General features: G+C 49.2%; 1 protein-coding gene and 1 long non-coding RNA gene across 4 annotated transcripts in view; one reads left to right on the top strand and one right to left on the bottom strand.

Annotated features, from left to right (window-relative positions):
* The window catches only part of SYN3 (synapsin III), a 448,045-nt gene that overhangs the window by 182,141 nt on the left and 247,479 nt on the right, over positions 1-18,425 (bottom strand). The gene's annotated exons all lie outside the window — the stretch shown is intronic.
* Positions 1,860-3,862, top strand: LOC130678945 (uncharacterized). Its single transcript, XR_008991914.1, has 3 exons — positions 1,860-1,948; positions 3,083-3,162; positions 3,463-3,862. It is a non-coding gene; the product is annotated as an uncharacterized LOC130678945 (long non-coding RNA).

The following is an 18,425-nucleotide window of genomic DNA, read 5'->3' as shown; positions in this document are numbered from 1 at the left end:
GTTCTCCAGAGAAACGGGACCAGTAGGATATATACACATAGACAGATTCATTACAGGAACTGGCTCCCACCATGGAGGCAAGAATTCACACAATCCGCCGTTTGCAAGCTGGAGAGCCAGGAAAGCCAGTGGTGTAAATCAGCCCGAGTCCAAAGGCTGAGAACCATGGGAGCTGATGGTGTAAGTCCCTATCTGAGTCTGAAAGTTCAAGAATGAGAAGGGGTGCCAGCAGCCAAGGGCAAAAGAAGATGGATACCCCTGCTCAAGTAAAGAGAGCAAATTCACCCTTCTCCTCGTTTCTGCTATTCAGGCCCTGAACAGATTATATGATGCCCTCTGCTTTGGTGAGAGCAACTTTCTTTACTCAGCCTACCGATCCAGATGCTAATCACTTTTAGAGACACCCTCACAGAGATACCCAGAAAGAAGGTTTTACCAGCGAACCGGGCATCCCTTAGCTCAGTCAAGTTGACACATAAAATTAACCATCAGAGACCCCTTGACTCCAGACCTCAGGGAACCACTTATGTTTTTTGCCACTACAGATTCATTGAGTCTTTTCTAGAGTTGCATAAAAGTAGGATTATACAGCACAGGCGTACCTTGGAGATAGAGCACTGCAATGACATGGCTATTGCAATAAAGCAAGTCAAATGAATTGTTTGGCTTCTCAGGCATGGAAAAGTTATGTTTACACTATGCTTTAGTCTATTAAATGTGCAATAGTATTACAGTTAAAAAACAATGTACATACCTTAATTTAAAATAATTTACTCCTAAAAATGCTGACCATCATTTGAGCCTTCAGTGAGTTGTCATCTTATAAGGTAGGCACCAGTAGTACACCCTTTTCACCGAGGGGAAAATAGGCATAAGAGATAATGTCATTGTCTCCAAACACACCATGGGTGACAGTTAGAACCAATATTGGAACCGAGGCAACCTGACTGCAGAACCATGCTCTGCTGCCTTCAGTTCTGTGGTTGGAGAAACAGAGGCAAGGATAGAAGCAATTTGATCAGCATTATACTGCAAGTCAGAAGCAGAATATGACATAGTTTGAGAACCCAAGGGCCCAGATTCCCAACATACCGCATCACCTCCTTTGAAGGAGGCTCAAAGACCCTGCTAGCCCCTTGCTTCCTTCAACCCCACACTCAAAGGCTGCCTCAATGTTCATTCAACAAACATGTACGGAGAAGGAGTTCAGCGCGAGGCAATGTGCAAGGCCCTGGTCACATGGGTAAGCAAGCAGATGGAGCCCTCTGGAAATAAATCAGTGGGTCCAAAAATCCAGCTACAAAAGCACAGAAAGGGGAGGATTGAACACAGCAGCTCAGGGGTTTTGTGTATGTCAATTCAACTCATTCAATGATGTCACAGACTCAAAGAGCCAACCTGGCTTGGGCTCCAGACCCAACTAACATTTTGATAGAACAGTCATAGGTCAATCTGGTCCTATGTACTGTCATATTCATCATTCAAACCTCAAAACAACCCAATGAAGTAGATATTTTCAGCTTCCCCATTTTGCCAAAGAGGAAACTGAGGATTATTGGGGCTAGGTAATGTCGCTGAGCCATTCTCAAGCATCCTTTCTATACATGGTCTCATTGTTCCCAAAGCCTTATTGAAATGGGGTGAGGGAGCAAATCTATTTGAACTCACCTAAATAACTGTGGCAGAAACCATGCTCCCCTACATTTTCCACTTTCCCCCAAAGGCAGGCTTGGGCCCTCTGACCAGTGCTGGCCAATGGGCTATGAGTGGAGGAATTGGGGCATCACCTCCAGGTGGAGGCACTGAAGAGCTCATGTACCTCCCATCCTCCCTTCTTTCCTGTTGTGGTGACCGTGGCTGCGTGTTCCAGATGGTGTCCTTGCCAGATGGGAAGAACACCCTGACCCACATCAGATGTCACGTGAGCAAGAAATGAGCCTTTATTGTGGTAAGCCACTGAGATTTCAAGTGTTTGTCTGTTGTGGTGACTAAGCATTAGTTATCCCAACTAAAACAGTAATAGTAACCACAACTACCACCACCTCTTTAATGTTTATTCTTTCCTATGCTCTGCGAGCTAAGCACCTGACATCAGCCAATTCCTTGAATTTATTCTTACTTGTCAGCTTATCTACAGATTTAAGAGGTATGTGTCCTCTAGCAGGTTCTGGGTGTGTTGTGACTATGAGGAAAAGACCTTCCCTGGAAGGCAGAATTCTCAGGCCTAAGCAACTCCTTTACCGGAGATAACATAAACAGTTCCATCAAGCTGAAAAATGCCTGGTCCCACGAGTGTGGACACTATGTCGCTAAATGAAATCCACACTTACTTCATCAAGAAGCTCAAAAGGGAAAATAGAAACTGAAAGGCTTCTGAACACTGGATGGGGAAGAAAAGCAGCCCACAGGTGGGCTCCCTCTCCCCTCGCCCAAAGGACACTCTGGCTGCATGACCCTGAATATGCAGGGAGTTCTTCCCGATGTTTGATTTCCCGTAAAAATGAGCCCCAGTTGTTGTGAACAGCTGGCTCCCTACTGCCCTCAGGATTAAGTATAACGTCCAGGGCCTCCAGCTGAAGTTCGTAGGTAGGGCTAGGCTTTGGAGGAGGGGCATGTGGGCCAGTATTGATGAATGAGGAGTTTGTCAGCCAGAGAAGGGAAGACAGAGCATTGCCGGCAGAAAGACCAGCAGGTAAGGCACGGGCTCATTGGAGGGTTTGGCATGTTTAGAAACCGTCAGAAAGCTCAGTGTGGCTGAAACATGAGGTGTAGCAGAGGCGAGGCTGGACCTTTAGGTGGTGAGCGCTCTGTGGGGGAGGCCGATCTTGGCCAGTGCAGCCTGTGACCTTGAAGGTGAGTGGGTGTGATCCTGGGTCCAGCCAGGAGCCCACTCACCTGCAGACACAAGTCAGACCTTCCAACCCAACCTTTCTCAGATAGTAAAGGTGACCTTTTGATCCCTCTCTGCTCATTCTTTCCCCTTACTCCTTAATTCAGAATTTTGTCAGGGAAGAGGGATGTTATATTTTGTGTCCCTTCAGAGACCCCAACAGTGTGTACTACTTTCAACTCCCCATCACAGATGAGGAAACTGAGGCTCAGAGCACGGAAGCCACTTGAATCTGGTTACATCCAGGACTCATAACCACCTGGCACACACAGGTATGGCCGTAACAGCTGTTCAGATCTTCAGATATTTCTATACTGGTTGCTAATTAGCTACAATCCTGACCACCTCCTCTCCATTCCCACCCTGTGATCCGAAAACTAAAGGGATGATGCCGGACACAGCCGGGTCTTTCTGGCCCTGCTGTAAAGCTAGAGTTGACGGGTCAATTCCTGAGCCATGTCAGTTGTTAAATATTTTAAGTGTCAGCACGGGTTACATGGTTGATGGGTGCCAGAGTTAGAGTTTAAACCCATGTCCATCTGGTTTTAATGTCTGTGCTCTTCCCACGCTAGGAGCCATGCCCAGAACAAGCGGGGACAGTCCTGCTGCCCCCTGCACACACCAGCCTCCCTGGGGGCCAAGGGTTCAGCATTGGAAGAAGTACACTGAGAAGAACATGAAAAAGCTGAAATTTGTCTGAAGGAGAGTGACAGGGCTGAAGGGGGACTTGAAACCACACACATAAGGAAAGGCTGGAAGAACTAGATGTTAGCCTGGAGAAGAGGACATGTTCAGGGAACTTGAAGACTGACCTCATGTATTTGAAGAGCAACTGTGTGAGGAGTGGAACTTGTGCCAGTGGATGGAATTACTAGCCACTTGAGTCCTCATGTGATAACCGGGTAAATACTTTCTGGACACCTACTGTTTGCAGGTGTTAAACTAGGCCTTGGTGGTACAAGGTTAAAAATAAATAAGGAATTCCCAGTAGTTGGGGAGACAGACATGTAAACAGCTGCATACAGTGCAACATGAGACATGCAGGAAAAATTTGGAGAATGGATCCCTGAAGCCCTGAAACCCTTTGGGGAGCTGGGGGAAACAGCATTTGCAAAGTAATGAAGTTATAAAGCAGTATGCAACATTTAAAAATAGGTGAGACCTGGAGTGTGGCTGGAGTAAAAGGCTTGTAAAGGTGTAGCTAGAGTCAGAGTGAGGGCTGTTGGGTGTGAGGGATCTTAGGAGTTTGGATGTAACTCCAGAGGCGAGGAGGAAAGAACGGGATGTGATGGGGAGGCAGCTCTGAAGGGAAGTCATCAAACAGATCCAAGCATCCAAAGAGTAATTAGACGGGATGACCTTGATGGTCCACTGCAGTCTTAGGTTTGTCTGAGAGCTGAGGATCATGGACTCATGGACAGGCAGCAGCCAAAGGAAGGAGGAGGTTTGGGGCCCCTTAGGGGGGGCCCTGTAAATAACGTTCCCCTTTGGGCTTCAGTTAATTTTATTTCCAGGTGGCTGAGAACAAGGGAGACTCAGGTTCTCTATCCTGGATGTCGAGACTAGGTTCCAAATATCTTCCACCAAGACACTGGGGAGGAGGGGTGTGGCGCAGAGGTAAGGCTGGTACTTACGCAGGAACTGTTCTCAGCATTTTATGTTGTCCAACTCATTCAGTCCCCACACTGAAACTGTCCATTTTATAGACAAGGAAGTTGAGGCACAGAGAGGTTATGCAACTTGTCATAGGTGTCAGAACTTGGATTCAAACCCAAGTTAACATTTGACCATAGTAGTGTGAGAACTCCCCTTGTGGGATAAGCTTTTACCTTTTATTATTAAACAGAGCTCTAGGCATTAGTACAAATCTTTACTTGCCAACAGATAAATTAGTAGACAGTATGCACTTTATGAATGGATTTCTCACAAAGTCTCTTGAAGGAATATCCTCCCCGAGGTCTGTCATTAACCAGAGTACAGCAAAGTATCTCAAGCCAAAGGATTCTAAACTCCCACCGATAACTGAGATAAAGCAAATATGAAATAAATTTTGTAACCCAGCTATTTATCTTCCTAGTTTAAAAATCTCCATTTGACCAGACAGGAAGTTAAAGGACCAGGCACTTGGCCACACAGCCCAGAAAAGCTCCTGGACGTGGGATGGGCTCCTAGTGGACAGATGCTCAGAAGACCTGGCTCAAGACAAAGCTTCCTAGCTCAGCAGTTAAGGCAAGGGGAGAAAGGTCAGGAGAGGTGGGAAGGGACGTGGTAACTATCGCCATGGAGGCTGTGTTTGAATGCCTACTCTGGGCCAAGCAGAGGCATGTTCAATGTCACAATTCACCCAAGATCACCCAGTAAGAAAGCAGATGAGCTGGGATAAGAATGTAGGTCTGCCTGAATCCTAAGCCTAGTTCACCTCTTTGGGTTGGTTTTCTCATCTGCAAAATGAGTTGTCTACTCTATCGCCAACTCTCCCACAACACACACTGCGCTTTAAGCTATTCCATCTACTCATGAAATTAACAGGGACACTAACAACAAAAAGAGCTAATGATGAAGTACCAGGTCCCTGCAATTGTTCTAAGCATTTTCTAAGTATTAGGTCATCTAATCCTTAAAAGGATCCTGTGAAGTATGGTAACTTCCATTTATAGAGAAGGAAACAGAAACTTACCCAAAGTAACACAACCAATTATCTATCAAATAATAATGAATAATTACAAGTCAATCAAATCCTATAGATTAATCAAAGACCTCTAAAATTATCTATCAGTGGACCAATATGAGATAATCGGCATTTTTAATGCTAGCTATTTCAGGAACCCTCTGCATGAGTACAAAGGTATGATTCACATGTGGCTTTGGGAAATATAGGAAATTGCTCATGGATTCCTAAGGGCTGGTGGAGGGGGCAGAAGGGGTGGGGCCCATGTTGGAAGTCACAGAGGTCTAGTGCCTAATATTCCAGCTCTGTTCTGAACAGTGTGTCACCAGCAGGACTGGAGGAACACTCCTTGGCTGGCCTCCGCAAACAACTGAGCCATTCTGGTGCTCCAAGCCAGTCAAGTGACCTGCGTCCCCTTCTAGTTAGGGGCAGTGTACACACAGGAAGCAAGAGTGGAGGCAGAGAAGAGGAAGGGAGCAATATGGGAAGAGGGTGACAGAGGAGAGAAACCGATGGCTGGGGCAGCTGTTGTTATTGGCACCTGCCAATCTACTTGGGAAGATGTAGGTTTCACAAATCACCAAAATGGTTACATGTTTGAAAATGAGAGCTGCATAGGCAAACTAGTCCAGGCAGACAGGGAGCTGGCATCTCTTGGTCTCAGGGGACAAGACTCTCAAACTCTCTCTCACCGTGGGCTCCAATAAGCACAGGTGAGCTTGAAGACCCACCTGTGTCAACTTCCCCCCACATCCTATTACTTCCCTCTTGGGGACTGGGTGACCTGGGTCACCCTGGAGAGTCAGTGAGTTGGTCTTCCTGGGGTCCGGGTCTCTTCTTTGGGCCCCTTTTCTAATTGGTGGCATCAGGATACCAGCAGGTGTCATGGAAAACCCAGTTCTGGGATCAGACAGACCTAGGTTGGAGTCCCAACTCTGAGCACCACCAGTTGTGTGAACTCAAGCAAATGAACTTTTCAGAAAGAACAGGACGTATTTCACCAGCTTGGTGAAGGGCTTATTAATGAGATGACCCATTTCAACCTCCTTGGCCTCTCTTTGATCTCACTCTGCTGGGCAAACCTGCTGTGACAGAAAGCAGCTTGTGCATGACTACCTACCCTCAGAAGTTAGGGACCAATAAGGCCCAGATGCTATCTCCTCCCATTTTTAACACAGAACAAACAACTCTGTGAACATGTTCATCAGAAGTTTAGGCAAATCTCCTTCCCTCTTTAGAGCCTCACCTTTCCCATCTAAATATAGAAATGGGGGATAGACCTAGATGCTTCCTGAAATCCTCTTGAGTTTAAGAGGCTGGGCACTCCCACAAGCCTGCCCAAGCTAAACTATAATAGAAAAGTCACCAACAAAACAATAAACAATAGATCTGAGACAGCTGTTCTATTCTGTCCCATCTCTACTTATTGAATGGCTAGCACTTCACATTCAGCACTGTGCTGGGTACCAAGGAGCTAAAATGTCATGTAACAACAGCTAAAACCCAGACCTCTGGAGGGCTTCCCGTGTGCCCACCGTGCTAAACTCGTCATCACGTTTAATCTCCAGAATCCAGTCCTGCCCTCATTATCCTGTAAGTCATTGCCCACGCACACAACTAGTAAGTAGAGAGGATCACTTCCCAACTGAGGTCTAGCTGACCCTAAAGTCCACGCTTCACCCAATACCCTATGGTGAGTGACTCCCTTATAGCGTGGCACTCTGTCAACAAGCAGCAGCAGCTCGCCAGGTCAGGGAGGCGACAAGACATCAGCAGAAAGCCGTGTGAGGCCCAGCAACGACAGTGAACGGCAGTATCAATGGCGGTGTGTGAGGCGGCCTGGAGGGAGGGCTGCTGGGGGGTGGGAGTGGTAAACACCAACAAAGGGCTGGAGGTACACGACACAGGCGACAGAGCAGGGGGAGTTGGGCTTGTCCAGGAAGACCTTCTGGAAGGTGGAGGAGGGGACCAACGCGCCCTGAGCACCCAGCGCCAGTCAAGCTCTGTGCTAGGATCTCCAGAGAAGCGGCCGTGACAGTCCCTCTGTGAAGACAGATCACGGTTCTCACCTGACAAGTAAGGAATTCAGGGCCAGGGAGGGACGCGCAGTGATCCAGAGGCATGCTGCCACAAATGGGAGGGGCCAGGTTTGGAACCAGCTCCTGGGGACCAAGGGCGTGTGGATTCTAGTCTTTTCTCCCTAAACCGCAAGCTCCCAGCATCCAGTTCTGCATCCAGAGCTGATGGAGAGCCCGGAGTTGCTCTTGACTAATATTAACTCCTGGTTTACTCTGCACCCTCTGCTCCCCTTGCTTAGGCAGGCTGTGAAGTCACTGCCCTCCCAGCCTCAGGCTGCACATCTGGAGGGTGGGACTCCACCCTTCCTGAAACCAGATGTTCAGGGCGGAGCGACTGGGAGGGGTCTGTGTCTCACTGATGGCTCCTGTCTGTCTCCTCTCTGTAACTCCTCTTTCCTTCCTTGCCAAGGGAATGTGCAGCTGTGGGCAGGGGCCCTGTCAGGTTTCTCGGCAGCTCCCTGCTCCCGCTGGCCCAGGTACTGGAGGCCTGGAGCCCGGAGAGGTCTGCAAAAGGCAGCCACTGTGCAGCCCTGGGCTAGCCAGAGCAAAGCTGTGTGACCCCTGTGGGTTCCTGCAGAGCCTTGCTGGGAGGGGCAAAGTCAGGGAGGAGAGAGAGGAGAGACAGACAGACATACACACAGCAGAGAGAGAGCAAGGAAAGATAGGGAAAGAGAGAGACAGAGACACAGAGAGGGAACAGGAGATGGAGGAGGCATGGGAAGAGAACAGCGGGGAGACAGAGAGAAGCACAGAGAGGAACAGCAAGCTATCAAGAGTGGGACACAAAGGGCAGAGGCAGGACCAAAAAGCAGGAAAGACAGAACCGGTCCACAGACCACACTTAGCCATATGCCAACCACTAATTCCTGATGCTTAAAAGGCAATTTTATAAAAGAATAGAAAGGAAAAAGAGGAGAGGGTGAGGAAATAGTTACATACTTATAAGTAATAAAATAGACTTTCCAGTTCTAAGTCAAATCATGATGCTGACTAACGCAACCTAACTCCTGAGATGGATTCCTAGTTCCACTAAATTCCTCGGTTTCCTTATCTGTAAAGTATGGTAAATGAAAGTTGCTTCACAGGGTTGCTAGGAGGGTCTCGAGGGATGTGACAGCCTGTGTAAACTGTAAAATGCAGTGTAATGGTATTGGGCAGAAGAAAAGGGAGCTCTAAGAATCCCCCTGTGGATTTATTTATAAGACCAGCCGGTGTCCTTTCCCAGGTTGTTGGTCTGATTGGAAATGGATGCCCAAGAAGAAATGCTGATCTTCACATAAAAGTTGCCCAAAGTTTCCTTCCAGCAGACGTAGCTGGGTGACCTGAGAGAGTCACTCCAGCTCTCTGGGTTTCTCTGTAATGACAGCCTGGATGAAGCAGTATTTGAAGTCTGCTCTAGCTTAGAATGTTGGCAAATCTGTGACCACTGGGATAAGGAGGTGCTAGCACGGTAAAGGTGTCATTCATGACTGGGTGAGGACTGGGCTCCGGCATATGCCCCCTCCACCAGGGAGCCTTCTCTGGTTCTCCCATGTACGTACAGTGCCCTTCTGCTGGGCTCTTGGGCACAGTGCTACCCTATGCTATTGTCTTTGCCTGTGTTGCGATGTGTGCTCACTAGACTATGAGCTTCTGAGGGTAGAGACCATCTTGCTCATCCTGAGATCCTTAGTGCCCAGGCCCCAGCACAGAGCAGACACTCAGTGGATGCTTGTGGACACGAACAGGACTGAACTGCCAGCTCACATTCTTTCCCATTAGGCCAGACATTTTCAAGGAGGAAGGGCTGGGGCCAGGCTTAGCTGCCGGAGGCTTTGGAAGCAACCTTCGGACAATTTGTGCTGTGCTCTGAATGCTTTCTGGGAGCCAACCGAGATTCCAGGGCAGCTGAAAGCCAAAAAGGGTGGGAGGCGGACTTGCTGGCTGGGAGAGCCTGGGTGGGGTGGGGAACAAGAACGGAAACCCGTCCTAACACAATAGCTAACATTTCTCTAGCCTTTTACGCTTTACATAACATTTCCACATCCACTCTTTTGTTCTAGCTTCATGGAAATCCTAGGTCTATGAAGGGCAAAACCTAATATCACCACTTTTCTCTTTCAGATAGCCAAGATGAGACTCAGAGGTGAGGGGACTTGCTGGAGGCCATACAGCCAGGGCTGAAGTGGGATCTTTGACTCCAGATCCAGTACTCTTCCTCCAAAACCAAGAAAAAGGTGGGAGGTGGTGTCTGTGAAGTTTGCATTATTTTCTCCATTCATCGGTGACTTAATGAACTGTTACCCATGTGTGTTAAAAAATTATACTTGGGACTGCCATGGATGTAACACCGGGTGTTACCAACATTATATCATTGAATCTGATCTATGACCCTATGAGATAGGTTTTGTTACTAATCCCATTTTACAGATGAGGAAAGTGGGGCTCTGGAGGGATGAGGAACCAAATGAAGATCATACAGCCAGAGCGTGGCCTAGATTTGAACGCAAGGACTTGGATTCTAGAGTCCGTGCTCTCAATCACCCACCACACTGCTCAGACTTAATCCTCTCACCCAGGCAGGGATCATGCAGTGAGAGGCCTGCAGCGCCCAGAGGAGAGGCATGCAGTCGGCTCTGTTCCTCCCGACAAGGAGACTGACTTGCCCTGGGCCTGCCTTGGCCTCTGATCCTGAGGCCTGGCCAGGGTGAGGGCACAATGGCCACCGTCTGCAGAGCTAGGACAGCACCAAGCCAACACGCACAAGAGAAAAGCAAACCGAGGCCCATCTTGCAGCGGCCTGTGCTCATCACCAGGAGTCAGCCAGCTGGGACACTCCCTTGCAGCCTGGGCGCCGTGGCGCAGTAGAAAGAGCCTAGTGCTGGAGTCAAACAAGGCCAGGTTCCAACCTGCCTCTGACACTTAACAGCTGGATGACCTTGGGCAAGGTAGGCAACCTTACTGACCCTTGGTTTCCCCATCTGTAAACAGGGATAATACAGGGCTCACAATATGGAGGTTAACTAGAACAACCTACTGCAGGTGTCTGAATGCAGTAGCCTGCACGTAGTAGATACTCAGTAATTCTCCACTCCAGAGGTGGTGGCCCCCGAGAAAGAGCATCCCAGCTGAGACAGCTCTGGTTTCCAGTGCTGGTTCTGCCAGCCACAGGCTGCACCGCCTTGGGCAGATGACATCCTCCCTGAGCTTCAGGTTCTCATCAATAAAACAAGGCTGGCAGCAACTACCTTAGAACTGCTGCGCAAACCAGAACTAATGGGGGTTTGTTCAGGGTTCCGTGAAGAGTATCTAACGCCAGCAGTGATGTGATTCCCCCTCTTCCTCTCCTTAGAGTGGGAACGGGAGTACCCACTCACTCATCCAGCGCTTAGGAGTTCTGCCTATCTCCCAGGCTCTGGGCTTACTCCTGGGAGTATGAGAATGGGCCTCCGGGGCTCACTGTCTTCGGGGAGGAGACTGACGGCCGTGTAATAATCCTGATGCACCTGGGAAGGTGCTTAGGCTGACTGAGCTGTGCGTGAAGTGCCCTTGCCAAGCTAGGACCAGAGCAGCTACGGGCAAGCAGACCCACGCCTTATCCTCCATCAGCACAGAGACAGCCCCTCGATGGCCCGGGGAAACTCAGATGGAATATTTGTAGCCCCCGCTCTCGGGCCCAGATGCCTCCTCAGGAACACCCGTGGCCCCTGTCTTCCTCACCCTTCCTGAGCCATCCCTGTGGCACTGTTCTGGCTTAATGAACAACCAAAATGCTACCCTGGTGACACTCCTGGGTTCCCTTTCCTGGGCTTCCCTGTATTGTGCTTTACCGAAACCTCTGGGATATTCCGTCCCCACCCCTAATTCTCTCTCCAAATAGCTGTCCCTGCTCAGCTCTCTTGGGCCGTGTCATGTTTGCTTTATCTGAAACCTGCTTTGCAATACTGTAGGCTTAACCTGCATGTAGTCTCTCTCTAGCAAATGATCAGCATTAATTTGGAAGCACTTGAAACGTTTCAAGATAGGAGCAAGGTGAGTGGTCCCACGTCAAACTTGGGATGCCAAGGTTTTCTGGGGGGCAACTGGTTAGAGCCAAACAGGCACCTATTTGAATGAGAGTCTGAGGGCTTCCCTTGGTGCAGGGACAATCCATGCACCCAGCTGGAGTCCCAGACAAAGAGCCAGGGTGGGAGGAGGTGGCAGCAGGGCCATCCTGAGCGTCACCTTACACAAACAAACTCATTCTTTAAACACTTAATGATGTGCTGGCCCTGTTCTAGGTGCTGGGGATAAGGTACGAATAAGGCAGATGAGGTGGAGACAGGCAATGGTCATACAAACACATCATCATATACTGGGTTAGCTGGGATCCGAGCTATGGAGAAACATCAAGCAGAAGACAGGGACAGCGAACTCCATGCATTGGGATGGTTTCAAGTTAAGACAGTATGGCCAGGGAAGGTCTAGAGAAAATAACATTTGAGTAAAAATCTGAACTAGGTGAGGACAGAGCCACATGGACATCTGGGGGAAGATCATTTCAGGTGGGGCAGAGTGAGGACAAGGGCCCTGAAATCAGAGTTCCACTTGCTGCGTTCAAGCTTCAGCCAGTGTCTGGACTGCTGTTGCTCCAACTCCCTTTCATGTAGTGGGAATGAGGTCAGAGAGATAGCAGAGTGGTGTGGAAATAGCAGGAGGCATAGATCATGTGGCTCTGGTAGGACCTGGCAGTGACTCCGACTCCATGTGAGATGGGAGCCAGTGGGTGGTTCGGAGCAATGGAAGGGCAGGCCCATATCTTTCAGTGTCATTCTGCTCTGCCGAGGATCTGCTGAAAGTGGTCCAGGAAAACCAGTTAGAATATGACTGCAGTAACCAGGTGAGAGCTAGTTGGATATGGGATTCTGGATCAATTTTGACAGTAAGGCTCATAGATTTGCTTCTGGGTTAGACTGGGAGTGAGGCGGGATAGTAAAAGAAGGAGAACTTTAGGAAGACTCTAAGGTCGGGGGTCAAAGACGGAGTTGCTTGAGTTAACGTAGGTGGGGAAGGCTGAGGGAGACGTGAGCTTGAGGAAAAGATCAGGAGTTCAGTATTAGAAGTCTGGAGGGGGCCTCTAATGCATCACAGTCTTAGGTACATGAGTCTGGATTTCCAGCTTTTAAAACCATGACACTGGGTGAGATCAACAAAGGAGTAACGAACGGTATGGGTGCAGGTAGAGAAGAGAAGAGGGCAGCGCTGAGCCTGATCCCAGGCCCCAGCCAATGTGAAGAACTACAGATGATCAGGAATGGGCTGAGAAGACTGAGAAGGGACAGACAGGGAGGCAAGGGGAAACTGTGGTGGGTGCCCAAAAGACACATCTGATAAAAGACCGTTATCTCAAATACGAAGAACTCTTAAATTTCAGCAGTAAGGAAATAAACAACCCAATGAAAAAATGGGCCAAAGACCTTAACAGACCCTTCACCAAAAAGATAGAAAGATGGCAAATAACATAAAAAGATGCTTCACTTATTGTCATCAGGGAAATGCAAATTAAAATAACAATGAGATACCACTACACATTTATTAGAGTGGCCAAAATTCAGAACATTGACGACGCCAAATGCTGACAAGGATGTGGAGCCATGCAAACTCTCATTCATTGCTGGTGGGAATGCAGAACAGACACAGCCACTTTGGGAGACAGTTTGGTCGTTTCTTACAAAACTAATCATACTCATATTGCACAATTCAGCAATCATACTCCTTGGTAATTATCCAAAGGAGTTGAAAACTTATGTCCACCCAAAAATCTGCACAAGGATGGCAGCTATATTTATTATTGCTAGAACTTAGAAGCAATCAAGTTGTCTCTCAGTTAATGGATAAACACATGGAAGTACACCCAGACAATGGAATATTATTCAGTGCTAAAAGGAAACAAGCTATCAAGCCATGAAAAGATGTGGAGGAATCTTAAGTGCATCTTACTAAGTGAAAGAAGCCAGACTAAAAGGGTATATACTGTGTGATTCCAACTATATGACATTCTAGAAAAGGCAAATAATGGAGACAATAAAAAAAAATCTGTGGTTGCTACGGGATGAATAGGTGGAGCACAAAGAATTTAGGGCAGTGAAAATACTCTGTATATTATAATGGTGGATAGACACCATTATACATTTGTCCAAACCCACACAATGCACACACCGAGTGAACCCGGATGTAGACTGTGAGATGTGGGAGATCACTGTGCATCCAGGTAGGATTCCGGTGAGCGATGCTGACAGTGGGGGAGGCTATGCATGTGCAAGGGCAGCAGTTACATGGAAAATCTCTATACCGTCCTCTCAATTTTGTTGTGAGCCTAAAACTGCTCTAAAAAAATTAATTAAGTCTTTAATAAACCACAACCACTAGTACTACTAGTACCATAACCACCAAAACTACCATTACCACCACTACCACCACCACCACCACCACTACCAGCACTAGTACCACCACAACCACTACCACCAGTACCACTACCACCAGTACTACCACCAGTACCACTTCTACTACTGCAAGTTCTCCTACTACCAGCACTGCTACTACCACTACCGCCAGCGCCACCACCACTCCCACTGCGTCTTCCCTGAGTGCCGCCCGCTCTCTGCCATCCTTCCCAGCCTCGCCCCACTTAGTCCTCACGCAACCTTCAGAAGTGCTCTAGGTTCCTCAGCTGTCTGTGCTCCTGTGCACCGATCTGCTCTCCCTCTGGGGTCCTGATTCCTTCCTGATCTCCTCTGCATCCAGGAGAGGCTCTGAAACAGATGTCACAGGCACGGCTAAAGCACCAGGAGTGGTAGATGACACGTTTTGCTGTGGGGTGCCCAAGGGTAGGAGGGTCAGAGGAATGGAGAAATGGAGGGAGGGGAGCTGAAGCCCCAGGACCCATCAAGAGGAGGCCGAGGACTTTAGGGAATGCCATGGCCTCGCCCAGAACCAGAGCTGCTAAAGCCACAAAAGGGTCAGCAGTTGGCTGCACACAACCTGGATTTCCTCCTGGGGTGAGGCCAGCCTAACGGCCTCCCGCCAAGGCTGAGAGGAGCCTCTGGAACCCTGAGTAAGACGCACGTGACAGAGGCTGATCCACAGCCCTCCCGCCCCATCTCCGCCTGAGCCCTCCTCTCCTCACACTAGAGCCTGTGGGGTCACGAGGTTAGAGTGCATGGAAGAACCAGAGGTCACAGGTCCTGATGGCCTGTGGATGATGCCGCCCCCATGACTTCAAGTCAGGCAGCCGGGGCTTCTTCCGAGTCCTGGATCAACCCCAGGGGTCTGCATTTGGTCACATCCAGAAATTCCCAATTCCTGACTCACGCTGTCTCCAGAGGGGCCTCTGGAAGACCCTGACTGCCCTGTGACAGTGACCCTCAGGGAGCTTCCCTGGGAAGGGACTTGGGGAGAGCTGGTTCCACCACAGGAAGGGCCCCAGGCACAACGAGACTCCCCAACAGGGGCGTACACCTAGTGACCCGGGGCCCATCAGAGACCCCACTGCACAGAAAAAGTCCAAATTTCTGCCTCTAAGATCACCACGCCTTATTATTCTCATGTCTGGAGCCCTCTGTTCTATGAAGCCCGTGGTTTGAAAGCAGCTTTATTCTTGAGCATCTACTTGGTGCCAGGCACTCCAGAGGCACTGTGTCCATCCAATCATCCATTCAGCAAATGTGGACTGAGGGATCACCCTGGGCCAGGTGTTGTTCCAGGCCTTGGGCTTACAGGAGTGAACAAGAGAGACAGGGTGCCTGCCCTCGTGGAGTTTACCTTCTAGTAAAGAACTACCCCCATTTTAAAGCTGAGACACTGAGGCTCAGAGGGGGGGACTGACTGCGGGCAGCAGAGCAGTGATTCAAACACAGGTGTGTCGGGCTCCAAAGCCATTCTCTTCATTCCTATGCTTTCCCACAACCATCTGCAGCCCCAGACCATGGTGGTGACCATACCTCCAGGGCTTTGCAGGAGCTGCCCCCTCAGCCTGGAATGCCCTCCTCACCTCTTCTCCTACCAGCTGATCCCCCTTTGTTCTTTCAAGACTCTTGTGGAGCCTCACCTCCCTGGGAAGCCTTTCCCGCCGGTCTGTTCCCCGGGCTGGGAAAGACTCCCCCTCCCGCTCGAGCAACCTCAGGTCATATCCACTTTGATTGTTGGTCTCCACTAGACGGTGGGTCCCGGGAGGCAGTATGGTACCTCCTCAGGTCTGGGTCACCAATGCACAAGGCGACACAGGGTCAAAGGCCCAGGGCCCTAGTCCTAAGATGCTTCCCCAGAGCTCAGCCAGGCAGAGCTGGCAGACCACTCTTCTGGGAGAAAGTTTTGATGCCTGTTGAAAGGAAACGGCGTCTGAAAGAGCTTGCCTGGATCACTCACACCTCGGTGGGAACAAGGCTTTCAGAGCTGGCTTGCATAAGGAGGAGCTCCTGGTGGAGGGCCTTGCTGCTGAGGGTGCCCTATGGGGTGCCATGGGGGGCGGCATCCCCTGCACCTGGATCGTCCTCCCAGGCCGGGACTAGTGAACATTCCCGAAGCCAACGGGCCATTGCCTGCTGCTGCAGACCTCCTTCCTTCCTGAGCTGTATCTGCCCTGTCTTACCTCCTCCACCTGGCTGCCTGCTCCTACACTCGGATCTATATGACGAATTCCAGCAACTTCTCAGATGTTCTCTGAACACACCCTAAGGTTTACCCCTTGATGCCTTCCAACTGCAGCGCCCACTGCAAGCGAGGGTGAGAGTCTCCATTTGCCAGCAGCCAGTCCCTTGTTCGGACTCTTCAGGCTGAGAAACGTCTTTTCCCTGCTTTTCCCAGTGGATGGGACCTTGGGCCAAGACCAGAGAGGAGTCCATAACATTTGCCTATCTTAGTCATTTGTCTCCCCACGGACTGCACATCTGGCCAGAGAGGGAGGTGGGAACTCCCCGGCACAGGGGTACAGCTAACCTCTGCTCTCTGTCCGAGGACAAGGTGGAGACGCAGCACGATTCCACTTCCTCCCCTTCCCAGCCCTGCCTGGGGATGGAAGGGACAGGAAAGCAGGGAAGTGGGGCAGAGGCTGGGAACTAGCCTGGGAGTTTGGGGAAGGTGGCAGAGGCTGCAGGAAGGGAACTAGCATCTAACATTTACAGAGAACTACTGAGCTCCAGGACCTTTTGAAGATACCATTGGTTAAACTGCAAATGCTGTCATATCCCCGACAAGGCAGCAGTGTTCTAATTCCCATTTTATCGAGGCCTAGTGAAATAAAATGATGCAGCTCATGTTAGTATATCCTAAAGGTGGTACAGCCAAGTTCAAACTGGGCAGATCCCTGACCACTTCCACCCTCTTGCCTCCAGACACACCGCAGTGGCTGTTCCACAGAAGCATAAGGATTCTCGAGAAGCCCTGAAGACCATCCTAGAAGCATGCAGTGTTACAGCCCAGGATCACCTTGTTCTGGTCCAAGGCACTCCCTTTAGCAGGTAGGAACGAAGCCAGGGAGGTTTCTCTGGTTTCATCTTCGGGAAGTGACAGTACCAAGATTCAAATTTGAGTTTTCTGACATCTCTGTGCTCTTTCCTTCAAGTACCTGCTCCGGTGACAAACAGCTTTCTTGGCCAGGAGATCATGCCTCAAGTCGGCTCCAAGTCCTGTGCGCACAGCTTCTACTCTGTCCGCAGCAGAGCGACGGCATGGTGAGGAAGAGCCCATCGCCCTTCAGCTTAGGCGGTGACCCCCCACACCACGGCAGCCACCTTCTCACACCCACTGTCCGTTTCTATAGTAAGTGGCACGTAATGCCCCTTGTACTATGTTGAAATGAACTTCATAGTTAACCTACGTACACAATTAGAAAAAAATTAATAGGTGCCCTAAGTGTAATATAAAGAAGAAACCAAATAGAAATAATTTGTAATAAAAATGAAATAAAATAATTTACAATAAAATAACATGTTTCATTTATAAATACTTGCCCATGACTACTCTGGAAGACACCAATGAAATAGTCTGATGTCTGCACTTCTGCATACAATGGCCATGAATTTAACAGCTGCAAGTGTGAATTGATTCAGATGTTTCAAAGGCCAGGGTGGGGTTGTCACTGGTGATAGGACACTTTGAAACAACTCTAGGTAACGTCCAAACAAAACGAAGTGAAATCGTCCCTCAATTTACATGGTGGATGTGATGCGTGCAGGAAAAGTCTGTATTAAAACTGCTCCCCATTCAGATGCGTTGTGTTTGAATTTAATGTGGAGTTACGTTCTGGGTTCAGATCATTATAAATGAGCTTATACGTATATGATGTCTGGTGGGGCAGGTCTTGGCTGTGCAGGGCTGTTCTGCACACATCCCTGCTCCTCCCACTAAGTGTCCAAGTGCACCTTGCTTGTGATGACAGCCCAAAGTCTTCCCTCTGTTCTTCAAAGAGCACTGTGAGGGACAGTCCTTCCTCGTGGAGAACCACTGAGCACATTCTAAGCTTTACTTAAAAATTATATCCCAACCTCTTAATTACCTTTCTAAGTTGTGACATCCGGAGGGAAGAGGCAGCAAGCAAAAGGAGGTGAAAAGAGCTCCAGAATCAGCTGGGAATCCGGGTCACCTTGCTTAGTGCTGTATTTCCAAGCCCGCCTGGCACATACTAGGTCCTCAACAAATATTTGTGAAATGAAATTATTAGTTGTGTGGTCCTTGGGAAATTATTTATCCTTCTTGACCCCCAATTAAAAACAATGGTTATACTATGCGGCACTTAAGAGGCTCAAATGAGACCAAATATGCAAGCCCAGGACAT

This window comes from Manis pentadactyla, chromosome 10 (genome assembly GCF_030020395.1).
Source record: "Manis pentadactyla isolate mManPen7 chromosome 10, mManPen7.hap1, whole genome shotgun sequence".
In the NCBI taxonomy this organism is placed as follows: Eukaryota; Metazoa; Chordata; class Mammalia; order Pholidota; family Manidae; genus Manis; species Manis pentadactyla.
The sequence above is the reverse complement of the archived record's forward strand: the minus strand, read 5'-3'. Positions and strand labels throughout refer to the sequence as shown.